The sequence below is a fragment of the Anser brachyrhynchus genome, assembly GCF_964034855.1.
Source record: "Anser brachyrhynchus genome assembly, chromosome: 2".
NCBI lineage: Eukaryota > Metazoa > Chordata > Aves > Anseriformes > Anatidae > Anser > Anser brachyrhynchus.
In genome coordinates, this window is record NC_137695.1 from 54,259,932 (window position 1) to 54,271,690 (window position 11,759).

The 11,759-nt window shown below is 42.4% G+C and overlaps 1 long non-coding RNA gene across 1 annotated transcript in view; it reads right to left on the minus strand.

The window, feature by feature from the left end:
• The window catches only part of LOC308188793, a 65,669-nt gene extending 56,258 nt beyond the window's left edge, over positions 1-9,411 (minus strand). Inside the window, exon 1 of the long non-coding RNA XR_013945771.1 lies at positions 5,198-9,411. This is a non-coding gene — a long non-coding RNA (uncharacterized lncRNA). The remainder of the gene's footprint in view (positions 1-5,197) is intronic.
• Positions 9,412-11,759: the final 2,348 nt, after the last annotated feature.

The following is an 11,759-nucleotide window of genomic DNA, read 5'->3' on the forward strand; positions in this document are numbered from 1 at the left end:
TTCCAAATTCCAGTCTGGTGCCCTAAATCACAAGATCATCTGTTCTCAGTGCTGTGGCTATACTCAAGGGCTGAATCCTGCCACTTGTATTTGGACAGAGACGCCTCAGTAGAATCAGCATTTGATACCATTGCCCAGGCCATGGGGTGGGGAGGCAAGGCTCACAGTCAAAAACAGCATCAAATCTACAGCTGATGAAGAGAGTCTACACTTCTGGGACTCACAAGGTGAATTGTCCGTTCTCTTCTTTGAGCTGACCTTTCTGCCTATGACAGCACATGACATGTTAGATATATGTTAGGCATATCCCTATATTACTGGACTATAACACTGGTTCTCTGCAAGCCACAGAGCAGGAAGGCTCTGAAATAAGGACAACCCCTTCAGTCTAAAAGAGTAGCAGCTGGAATACTCACCGAGTTGTATGCGTCCAGCTTTATTCAAACCCTTCTCCCCTCTCTACCTGCAGGACAAGTACACAATGGAAAACAGGTAATTGTGGTCTGAGTTGCTTATCAGTATGCCACTCAGGGAAGATCCAGGCACTAGAAACAACCTGCATCATTTTGTCACTATAGTATGTTTCTCCCTAACTATGCTTTCTTGTTCAGATATCTGCCTTCCATTTTGGGGAGAGGACTGTATTTTCAGTTATCAGTAATTTAGTTTGTGTTCCAGACAAGTTCAGCCCTTGTTTGTTGCTCTCTTTCTCTCTTACTGAAGTCTCAATCCTACTAGGGACAGAAATTAAACTATCAAATCTAAACTATCAAATCTTCCTTCAGGACTCTGGGCTGAGCATGAGTGATGGTCCTGCAAGAAAAGAATAGCAGTAATATCTTACGCATCCTCTTCAGACACACACACAAAAAAAAAAAAAAAAAATGTTTTCCTGGAATAAAGAGCCTGCTGGAAAAGAATGTAATGAAAATGTGGTATTTACAAGTTTTGTATGTTAAAAATATCACCTTTAAAAAAAAAATAATAAAAATTATAGGGAATATTTCCCCCCCCCCTCCCCCCCCAAATGTTAGGTTTGTCACTTTTGTTGGAATAAATTTAAATGACCCTCCACTTTTCCTGGTGTTTCACCCTATGTAAATAATGTATTTTCTGAATGGCCCTAAAAGCCATTACCATTTTTCTTGATTCTCTCTTCTTGATGGAGAGCAGCAATTTCAACTTCTCTTCTGCTGGTTTTCTGTCTACTGTACTAAAATTGATGTGTGCATGCAGTTGGTAGCCTCTCTCCTCTGAGGCTGCTTCAGTTGTTAACTTGCCTGTTGCTTTTTAAAATTGTATATTTAAACATTTACATTGCAGTGGTTTTCTGGAGACCTTGGTCCTGAGAACCAGAAAAGCCAGACTGGGAAGGCCGCCCAAAGGAAGATAACATGGTCTCTTCTTCCAAGGGCCTGAGTAACATCTAGTTTCATTTCTTTCACTAAAGGGGACCTTGTATATTCCTAAGCTGCTCAACCTCTGGCAGGATCAAGCTCATATATAATACATTGTCTCTGCTGTACAAGTTCAAGGCTGGCAATCTCTTACTTCATTGAAACTTGAGCCCAAGAGATGCAAGAAGCTAAGAGTGGAGAGGCTTCTAATTTGTATCCCACTCCCAACACACCTCAGAAAAATCAGGCCAACAGTGCAGAGGAGTTTGACACTTGAAAATGAAACCTGGGCACAGAGATTTATTTTTCTAGGGTCGTTTTGTGAGACCAAAAGAGTTTGCAATAGGTGTAGGCCAAGAAGTGAGGCTGTGTCTGCTCAAGTTTTGATTGCAGAGAGTATGGTCTTGGATAAAAACCACACGAGGACTTCAGAATCTGGCTCTTTGTGGGGTGTTTAGGAGAGACTGGTTGTCAGCAATTGGGTCAAGCCAACTACTTCTGTCTACTAAAAATAAAAGCATTATTCTCAAACCCACAGCAGTGCCTGCTCCTGATGACTGCTGCAGTCACTGATTGAAAACAGAATTAGGCAAAGCCTTTTTTGGTCCCTGCTTCTAATTTAACTTCCCAGCCTTGTTATTTCTGGCTGTAAACATTTTTATTTTTTGTTCTGAGAGACGGTTCAAAGTTTTCAGCTGATTGTGCCTAAGTAAGTTTCTAGCCAGGAGCCTGTACTGCCTCTTGAACTTGCGAGTAATTGGTCCAGCCAGGGATTTTTTTCATAATTGAGGAACACTGGAGGAAATGCTCTGTAGGCATTTCAGGGGTAATCATGGGCTAACCTGTCCCAGGATATTTAATCTGTTAAATTGTATTTAATATTTATACCATGATAGTATCCAGGGGCCCCAGCAAGAACCCCAGTGAAACAGAAACTGTAGAAATGCAGATGTTTACATGGTCTCTTTCCCAAAAGCAAACAATCTATAAGCAGCCTATAAAATACACATTTAAATAAAACACAATGAACTTGGTAAAACCATTGCTGTAGTCAATAATCTTATTTGCTTGTATTAAGCTTACTTTATTCCTTTGTCTCACCAGCAGTACACAGTTTGTGTCCAATCAGCTAGCACAGAAATGGATGTTTCTGTGCAAAACTCACAGGAAATCTTGCAAGATCACTTTTTGCTATACTTTTGGATAGCTGCAGTTATTCACTGTTAAAATGATTAGTACTTTAAATGAATGAGATCACCTACTGAATAAAAGCACAGCCAAGCCACACTTATAACATGATCTCATGCAGGCTTGGCTTCAAGAATGCCCCCGTGAGAGTTTTCTACAATTGTTCATCCAATTGTTGTATGTAACCTCTGTTCAGAAAGGAAATGTGGCTGACAAAATCAACTGAAAAAGAGCCCACTGGTGCCAAGAAAAATATTAAAATGTGTTTGTGCCTGGGTATTTTAATATATATTCTTTTCTCATCACCAAAAATGAACCTACTCATTTTAAACAAATATACATAACACTAATTTTCATATACAAGCGCCATTCATTTATTTCAGAGGGGGCTCATGAGAATGGGCTTTAAATAAGCTGCTCATGAGCATCTCCGTGCCCTAGATCCAAATATAGCACATTTTCTCTCCTTACGGCACCCATATAGTGCAGCACTGTCTGTACAGCTCCACCACCAACAGAGTTTTTGTATCATCTACAAGGCAAGAAACCACTATCAGTCCTATTTTACCAATAGGCATGGAGGCACTAGGAGAAGAAAACATCCAACTCTTGAAGAGTATTTTGGTTCTAAAGAAGGCAGATAATTCCTTGACAGGTTTTCAGAATTCTTAAAACCCATGTGAAAAGTCCCACATCTGCATAGATGTTCAAAAATCCAGCAAGCTTTAAGGGACTTGTTGACACTCAAGGAGGTAGGTTGCAGCAGAGGCTGAAACCAGTCACCAGATCCCCAGACTAGCCTCATAGTCACGAGCTCATCTTTCTTGCCATTTCTCTGCTGTGGAGGTCACGAGGAACTCAGACATTACACAATATTGACTTTCTGTCTCTGAAGAAGAACTTTGATCCTTGCAGTCGGACATTTTCTACCCCAGACAGCTCATTGCATTACGGCTGTCCCACTGCCAGCTCTGTGCAGAGGCTAAAGAGAAACTTCTTTGCACAAGACAGTGAAACATGAAGATGTGGTTAGAGTGGGAAAGCAAAAGTGGTAAGAAAAAAAAATAAAAAAAATAAAGAAAAGAAGAATAAATAAAAAGAAAAGGAAAGGGAAAGAAAATAGAAATAAAAGGGAAAGAAAATGGAAAGGGAAGGGAAATAAAAGGAAAAGGGGAGGGGAGGGAGGGAGAGGAGGAGGAGGGGAGGGGGAGGGGAGGGGAGGGGAGGGGAGGGGAGGGGAGGGGAGGGGAGAGGGGAGGGGAGGGGAGGGGAGGGGAGGGGGAGGGGAGGGGAGGGGAGGGGAGGGGAGGGGAGGGGAGGGAAGGGAAGGGAAGGGAAGGGAAGGGAAGGGAAGGGAAGGGAAGGGAAGGGAAGGGAAGGGAAGGGAAGGGAAGGGAAGGGAAGGGAAGGGAAGGAAGGGAAGGGAAGGGAAGGAAGGGAAGGGAAGGGAAGGGAAGGGAAGGGAAGGGAAGGGAAGGGAAGGAAGGGAAGGGAAGGGAAGGGAAGGAAGGGAAGGGAAGGGAGGGAAGGGAAGGGAAGGGAAGGGAAGGGAAGGGAAGGGAAGGAAGCGGAAGGGAAGGGAAGGGAAGGGAAGGGAAGGGAAGGGAAGGGAAGGGAAGGAAGGGAAGGGAGAAGGAAGGGAAGGGAAGGGAAGGGAAGGGAAGGGAAGGGAAGGAAGGGAAGGGAAGGGAAGGGAAGGGAAGGGAAGGTGAAGGGAAGGGAAGGGAAGGGAAGGGAAGGGAAGGGAAGGGGAAGGGAAGGGAAGGGAAGGGAAGGGAAGGGAAGGGAAGGGAAGGGAAGGGAAAGGGAAGGGAAGGGAAAAAAATATGGGGAAAAGGGAAAATAAGGGGAAGGGGCGTGAGTGTGAGCTGAAAAGAAAGAAACAGCCACCAGTTCTGTGACATAGGTTTTCAAAACTTCTCTGTAAGAATTAAATAGATGGCATGTATTATATATATTATATTACTAGGAGTTAGCCCTGCAAAGTTACGTTACAGTTTTTGAGTACCTTTATCCAGGACTGAAGGCAGACATGATGTGACTGCCAGTATGTTAAATATTTCATTTAGTAATGGATTTTTAGCAAGCCTATTAAATTATCTTTTATTGTATGAGCCACAGATCACATTGACAAACTAGCATGAACAGTCAGTGGGTGGTATGAGCTACCAGCTTGTTCACACAAAATACCATCCAATGATACTGTACCTCTCAAGCATACAAATGAGGTTTTCATTCTGCTCAACAGTTTTCTAGGCAAAGATAGTCTCTCCACACCCTCTCAAATGCAGATTTTCAGGATATAACACTCTCTCCCAAACTGCTTCTTGTTTTTTTGACAGTTTCACAGGCTTTTTGAAGATCTTTGTCCTTATGTGGTAAGTTTGTTATTCGCAGATAATGTAAACCAAGCGTTCCCAGGCTTTTTCAATGTTTCTGCCATACAGAAGTTACCTGATAACTACCTGCAGCATCTGACACACAAAACCAAAGAACAATGTGAAGACACTGGTACAAAACAGTGACAGAACAGGACTACCACAGACATATTTGCTTGCCAGGCACAGTCCTGGCATAGGTGGCAGAAGAGTAAACATGCAGGTTGTACTTACCTGAGCAGGGAAATCTCATAGCAGAGGCAATGAATGGGTCTGGGTGTTTTTTATTCCCTACCAGATGGTATGAAAGGAACTTCTTGTATGCAATTTCAGTGGGTGAGAGAGAGAGAGAGAGAGAGACTGAATTTAACTTAATTTGAGCAGGACTGCCATTTTCAGTTCTCTTTTCCTCTCTGGAAAGACTGTGCCTGATTCTCAACCAATGTAACTTGGCACAGTCCCACCAAAACCAATGAAGTGCATGGGCACAGGGGAAAGAAGACAGTTTGGCCAAGGACCCTTGAGAAATCTCTGCTTTTAAGTGCTACCACAGGCTGACATCCATGCAAAGAAAACAGGATGTCCAATTTTAAATCACTAAACAAGCCACATCCTGTAAACTGCGTTCTACTCAGCTGACCCAGGAGGTAAAACATGCTGGGACAGTACCTCATCCTTGGTAATGCTGGTTTGTTTAAAGTCACAGTTGAAAATCCCCCCCCTGAATGGAATTTTATTCTATCCCAGATGGGTAGGAAGGGGATGAAGGAGGGAGGGAAGGTGGGGTCGGTCATCCTAGCACAGGCTAGAGCAGCTCAGAGGTTTGTGGTTAGAGTGGCTTCTACCTTTCAATGAACCCAGACTCCAGGGCTGTCCTTCTAGGGAAAAAAAAAAAAAAAAAAAAAAAAAAGGATTTAAGAAGATCGTCAAGACTTGCTAGCTCTAAGCTGTTTAAAGAGGCAGTTTGTTGGTCTTTCACTATTTCTTTGCTCTTCCTTCATGGACCATGTGCTGTCAAGAGGCTTTTAAAATCCATCCAGATTAGGTCTGAGCCAACCCCAGCTAATCAATACACAGAAACTATTTGGAGCAAGATGCACAGAGCAAGCTAGACCATTCCCTTAGTCAAAATTTTATTGCAACACTGCAAACACAGGTTTAATTCTTTACTTGCTTGCAGGAATAGCGGCATATGTTAAAGGCTAACCTTGTACACTAGCTCAGGCTGAAAGTTGTCCATCTGGTAATGAGGAGGCTGGCAGAAATACTTAGTTGATGACTGACCGCCACTGTCCCCATCAATGAAGGGACTGCTCTGCTGGGAATGATGGCAGAACAACCCAGCACAGACTCATGACATCTCCTCCCTGAAGCACACAGGCAAAGTAGAATAGGGAGCATGCAGAAACGTGTTGAATTTTGCTGAGGAAAGACTCATATTTGGCTACAGGCAACCCAGGTGCTCAGACCAGATGTCAGTCACCAAAACCAAACGGAGAGCATTACCTGTAAGTAGACTTTCACTGTGGATTTATGTGGGCCATGTAAAGAAGGCCTTGTGCAAAGGCCTACTGCTGGATTAGTCTTACATGAGGGTGGGTTTCAGCAGATTGACTGCTGGTTCATCATGATGCATTACTCTGTATACTGCTCTATCAATTAATTTGTGGCAGACTGTGGGAGAACTTGCTTGCTCTTCCTAAGCCCTTGTGTGCACGTGCTCTCAGCTTGCCAGAACAGTAAATTAAACTTCTGGTGGAAAGACACAGATCCTACTCTGGAAGATGAACTCTTCCAGCTGTTAATGCAAGTCAGGTTTTGGGATAGGGAGCACATGGGAAAAAAAAAAAAAAAAAAAAAAGAGGCAGATATAGGGTATGAGACTTGGTGGAAGGAATTTTGGCAGAGGGTTTTGCCCTGACAAGCAGCAGGGTGCCTTGCTAAGGAGGTCACGCAGCCTGCATGCAGGCCTGAAGTCATGGAGACTGCTGATGAGAGCTTAGGTTTTGCCAGACAACATTACTGTAGTACACACACTGATGAAAACTCATTAGAGGTGACTGGAAAAATAACTTTCTGGAGAATTCCCCTCTGGAGTAGTGCCTTACCCATCCTATTCCCATGTGCAGACACATGGGCAGGGATTTCTCTTGCTGTGAATGATGCCACCAGGTACCTGCTGCTGTAACATATTCTAGAGTGTCTACCACAGAGTACCTCACGAACACCTTAGCTCCCTAGGTGCTCTGGCATTCCCCAAAACCACATTCTGCAGAGCTTTTCCTGATAAAAGCAAACAGTCCTGCCTGTAAGGTTCTTATACGCATATTCCCCCGGAACAGAAACTTAATCTTTTCTATGTTAAGGCCCAAAGTAGCAACAATTCTCATGGAACTGCACTAGATAACAGAAGTGCCCTGTGTAGAACTTAGCATATGCACTTTAGCATAGTCCAGAGATGTGCCCCAAATGCTATCAGATAGCATTAATATGATGAGTTTGTATATTACTTCCCTCAGCTTTTAGATGCACACCATCAAAAGCATCCTAGCATGCATTAGGTATTGCATCACCAACAGGTTGAGGGAGGTCATCCTTTACCTCTCCTCAGCCCTGGTGAGACACACCTGGAGTGCTAGGTCTTGTTCTGGGCTCACCAGTACAAGAGAGACATGGACATACTGGAGTAGATCCAGCAACAACAACAACAAACCAAAGATAATGAAGGAACTGGAGCATCTGACATCTGACATAGACGAGAGGCTGAGGGAGCTGAAACTGTTCAGCCTGTAGAAGAGAAGGTTCAAAAGGGAATTTTATCAAAATATATAAATACCTAAGGGAAGGGGTAGACTAAAGAAGATGATGTTTGATGATGTGTGAAGGACATTAAACTGTTGGAGAGTGTCCAGAGGAGGGTTACGAAGATGGTGAAGGGCCTAGAGGGGAAGACGTATGAGGAGTGGCTGAGGTCACTGGGCCTGTTCAGCCTGGAGAAGAGGAGGCTGAGGGGAGACCTCATCGCAGTCTACAACTTCCTCGCGAGGGGGAGTGGAGAGGTAGGTGACCTATTCTCCGTTATCACCAGTGACAAGACCCGTGGGAACAGTGTTAAGCTGAGGCACGGGAAGTTTGGGCTGGACATCGGGAAGAGGTTCTTCACCGAGAGGGTGGTCACACACTGGACCAGGCTCCCCAGTGAAGTAGTCACTGCACCAAGCCCGTCTGAATTTAAGAAGGGATTGGACTGTGCACTTGGTCACATGGTCTAAACTTTTGGGTAGACCTGTGCGGTGCCAGGAGTTGGACTTGATGATCCTTATGGGTCCCTTCCAACTCGGGATATTCTATGATTCTATGATTCTGTGCTTCCAGTGACAGGACAAGAGGCAATATTCCATTAACCATAATGACATTAAATGTTACAATTAAATATAAGAAAAAGGCTTTTCTTTTTTTTTTTTTTTTTTTTTTTACTGTGAAGATGGTCAAACACTGAAAGACGTCTCTTAGACATGTGGAGTCTCAATCCTTGGAGATTCAAAGCTCAGCTAGACACAGTCCTGAGCAACCTGTGTGCAGCAGAGTCAGACCTGGTGATCTCCAGGGCTCTCTTCCTTTCTCAGCTGTTCTGTAATATGTTGTCCTTTGAATCAAGGACAGCTATGCTAAGCGAACTTGTCTGTGCACTAGACACTTAGACTACAGATAAAACTTCATAAGTGCACTTTTTTTTTTCTTTTATCACCTCTCCATATAAGCACTTGAAGTGGGAGTCAAAGAAAGTGTCTTGTACTTGGATGTTACTGAGATACATAATACCTAGGCTATCATTACAAACTGTCCTTCAATGCATATTTTATATCCATTGATGTTAGTGAACCTGTACTAAGTAAAAAGACACAGTTTCAGACTATTTGCAGTTGCAGGCCAGAGGCAGGATGTCCAAGACTAAATCTGTCTGAAAAGTAATTTCCTTCTGATGTAAAAGACATTCTCTTTCTAATTCTCCCTCCTGCAAATACCATTCCTTTCTTATTCACAAAATGAATCCAAATGAATGAGTGTCTAATGTGTCCCAAGATACATATCCACTTCTACCCGTTATGGAAAGCTTTATGCAAGTCTGTAGAAAATAAGTGGCTCCTTAACTGGGTGTTTTCTAGAAACAAAATAAATGCTAGGTCTCAGAAATGCCTCAATACTTTCTTTGGAGGAAAATAAAAAAATAAATAGATAAATAAATAAATAAATAAAATCCATGTCTATGTCATCTCAGCTGAAACTCTGCATAAGACCCTGCTAAAGTAAAGGATGATCTCTCTCCTTGTTCCTTTCCTATGCCTTCAATTCTGCTCTCAGCAAAGTGCCGCAGGTTATTTCTCCAGAGAAATTGTTGCTGATTGTATTGTATTGTATTGTATTGTATTATTTTATTTTATTTTATTTTATTTTATTTTATTTTATTTTATTTTATTTTATTTTATTTTATTTTATTTTATTTTATTTTATTTTATTTTATTTTATTTTTGTGATTTGGCAAAGAAGATGGGTGGACAGAGACAGAGAAATTAATAAATATTCTCAGTAAAATCCCTGTTCCTCAAAAGTGGTGTCTTAGTTGATATTTTAGTTATGGGTGCCTGGACACTTAGATAAAGGAATCAGGGAAACACGTCTCTTTATTCCTTCTCTGGTCCCACAGATGGATGGTCTGGCCCAAAGCATCCTACTGGGGGTCTGTCAGCCAGACTGCATCAACAGAGGAGCCTGTACCTGGCCCTGTAATACTTTCAGGTTGGCTTAAGCTCATCCCAGCATTTTCTGGAAAAATGCCTCTCCTTCAGCCATGTTGCTCTGCAAGCTACCGGCATCAGGCTCAAGTAAGGCCAAGGGGTGGCACCATGGTCTAGAAAAGCAGACAAAGCTGAAGAATGCTGTCCTAATCATCAACTGTCCACTCTTTATGAGCCCAGGGTGCCCTCCTTGCTTTAGAAACCATTACTTACATGGGGTTCTGACAGGAGAAATGTTCCCACTGTGCAATGAAATCTGGAGTGCCAAAACACTCCAACCCTCCCTTAGGGCTGCAAGTTGCAGTATTCAAAGCATCTGCACTTGCCTTTGTGCAGGCAGCAAAGAAGGAAGATACAAATGCAAATGAGGATGTCTTCTTTGACAAAGAAGACTAACTGCACCCAATGTCTGATTTTTACAAGTGGTTATTAGCATTTTTTGTGCACTTCCAAATGCAGAATAGTCGTTATTCACATAAATGAATGACAATAAGGTTTACCGTTTATTATTATATCATTCATTTCTAATACAAAGTATGGAATATAGGATACAGGGAAATATTATGGGAAACATGGCAAGATTACCAGAAAAGAAGATGAGCATTTCTCAGATAGGAATATAGAATGGCAACCATAATGAATTCAAAAAGCCCCAGGTAGTGCACAAACAACAATAAAATGCTCTGAAAGTAATAAATCCACTATGTTATTAGTACAAGAACAATGGTGTAAATGGTTTCAAGACCCATTTGGCTTGGAGCATTTCCTTCTGTGTCAGTGGTTTGAATAAGAGGTAGGCAAATACTGCAGAAAATTTTGTGCAAATGTTTGTTTAATGTTTCTAATGAATTCACTTAGCTTGTGTTTATTTTCCACCATTATTGTAGTACAGTGACTCCCAGTCTGCTTCATATTTTCATATTATAGAAAGTCTGATGACATAAAGGGGGTGAATGGATCAGTCCCAGGCCATACACCCCTGTTGCAGTGAATGTGCTTTGTGGCAAGAAACTCCATGAAGATTATTCTTTTTAAACAAATATTGGTAACTGGTCAAAGAAATTCAGTTCTGCATTTGTTCACATGAGAATTTGTACCATATGCTTTGAATCTAGGAATGGCACTTATTCTGTCCAGGAACTAGCTTGTACATCAAGTCATCACTAAGCTAGGGAATTAGAATTTTAAGCTCAGATATTCAGAAAAAGAATATGATTCAATTCACAGATATCTGTTCTGACTGTAAATAATTTCAAATAAATGTAAGAACACTGATAGTTTCACAAACCATTAGTAATAAGAAAAAGATGCAAAATACAGCTGAGGCACTACTGCTATCTACACATTATATTATATTTTAAGTTATTTCTTTTGATATGCTTTATTCAAAGAGCATTCCTAATTATTTCCTTCCCCTCTACTCTGCCCTGGTCAGGCCTCACCTGGAGTACTGTGTCTAGTTCCGGGCTCCTCAGTACAAAAAAGACAGGGGTCTCCTGGAAAGAGTCCAGCAGAGGGCCACAAAGATGATACGGGCCTGTAGTATCTTCCCTATGGAGAAAGGCTGAGAGACCTGGGTCTGTTCAGCCTTGAGAAAAGAAGACTGAGGGGGGATCTTATCAATATTTATAAATACCTGAGGTGTGGGAGACAGAGGGATTTGGCCAACCTCTTTTCAGTGGTTTGTGGGACAGGACGAGGGGCAATGGCCACAAAATGGAGCACAGGAAGTTCCGTGCCAACATGCGAAAGAACTTCTTCATGGTGAGGGTGATGGAGCCCTGGGACAGGCTGCCCAGGGAGGTTATGGAGTCTCCTTCTCTGGAGACATTCAAGGCCTGTCTGGACACTTACCTGGGCAACCTGCTCTAGGGAACTTGCTTTGGCAGGGGTGTCAGACCCAAAGATCTCTAGAGGTCCCTTCCAACCCCACAATTCACAATTCTGTGATTCTGTGATTCTAATATGCAGTGACTAATGGCTTTTTATTAGTGTATGTG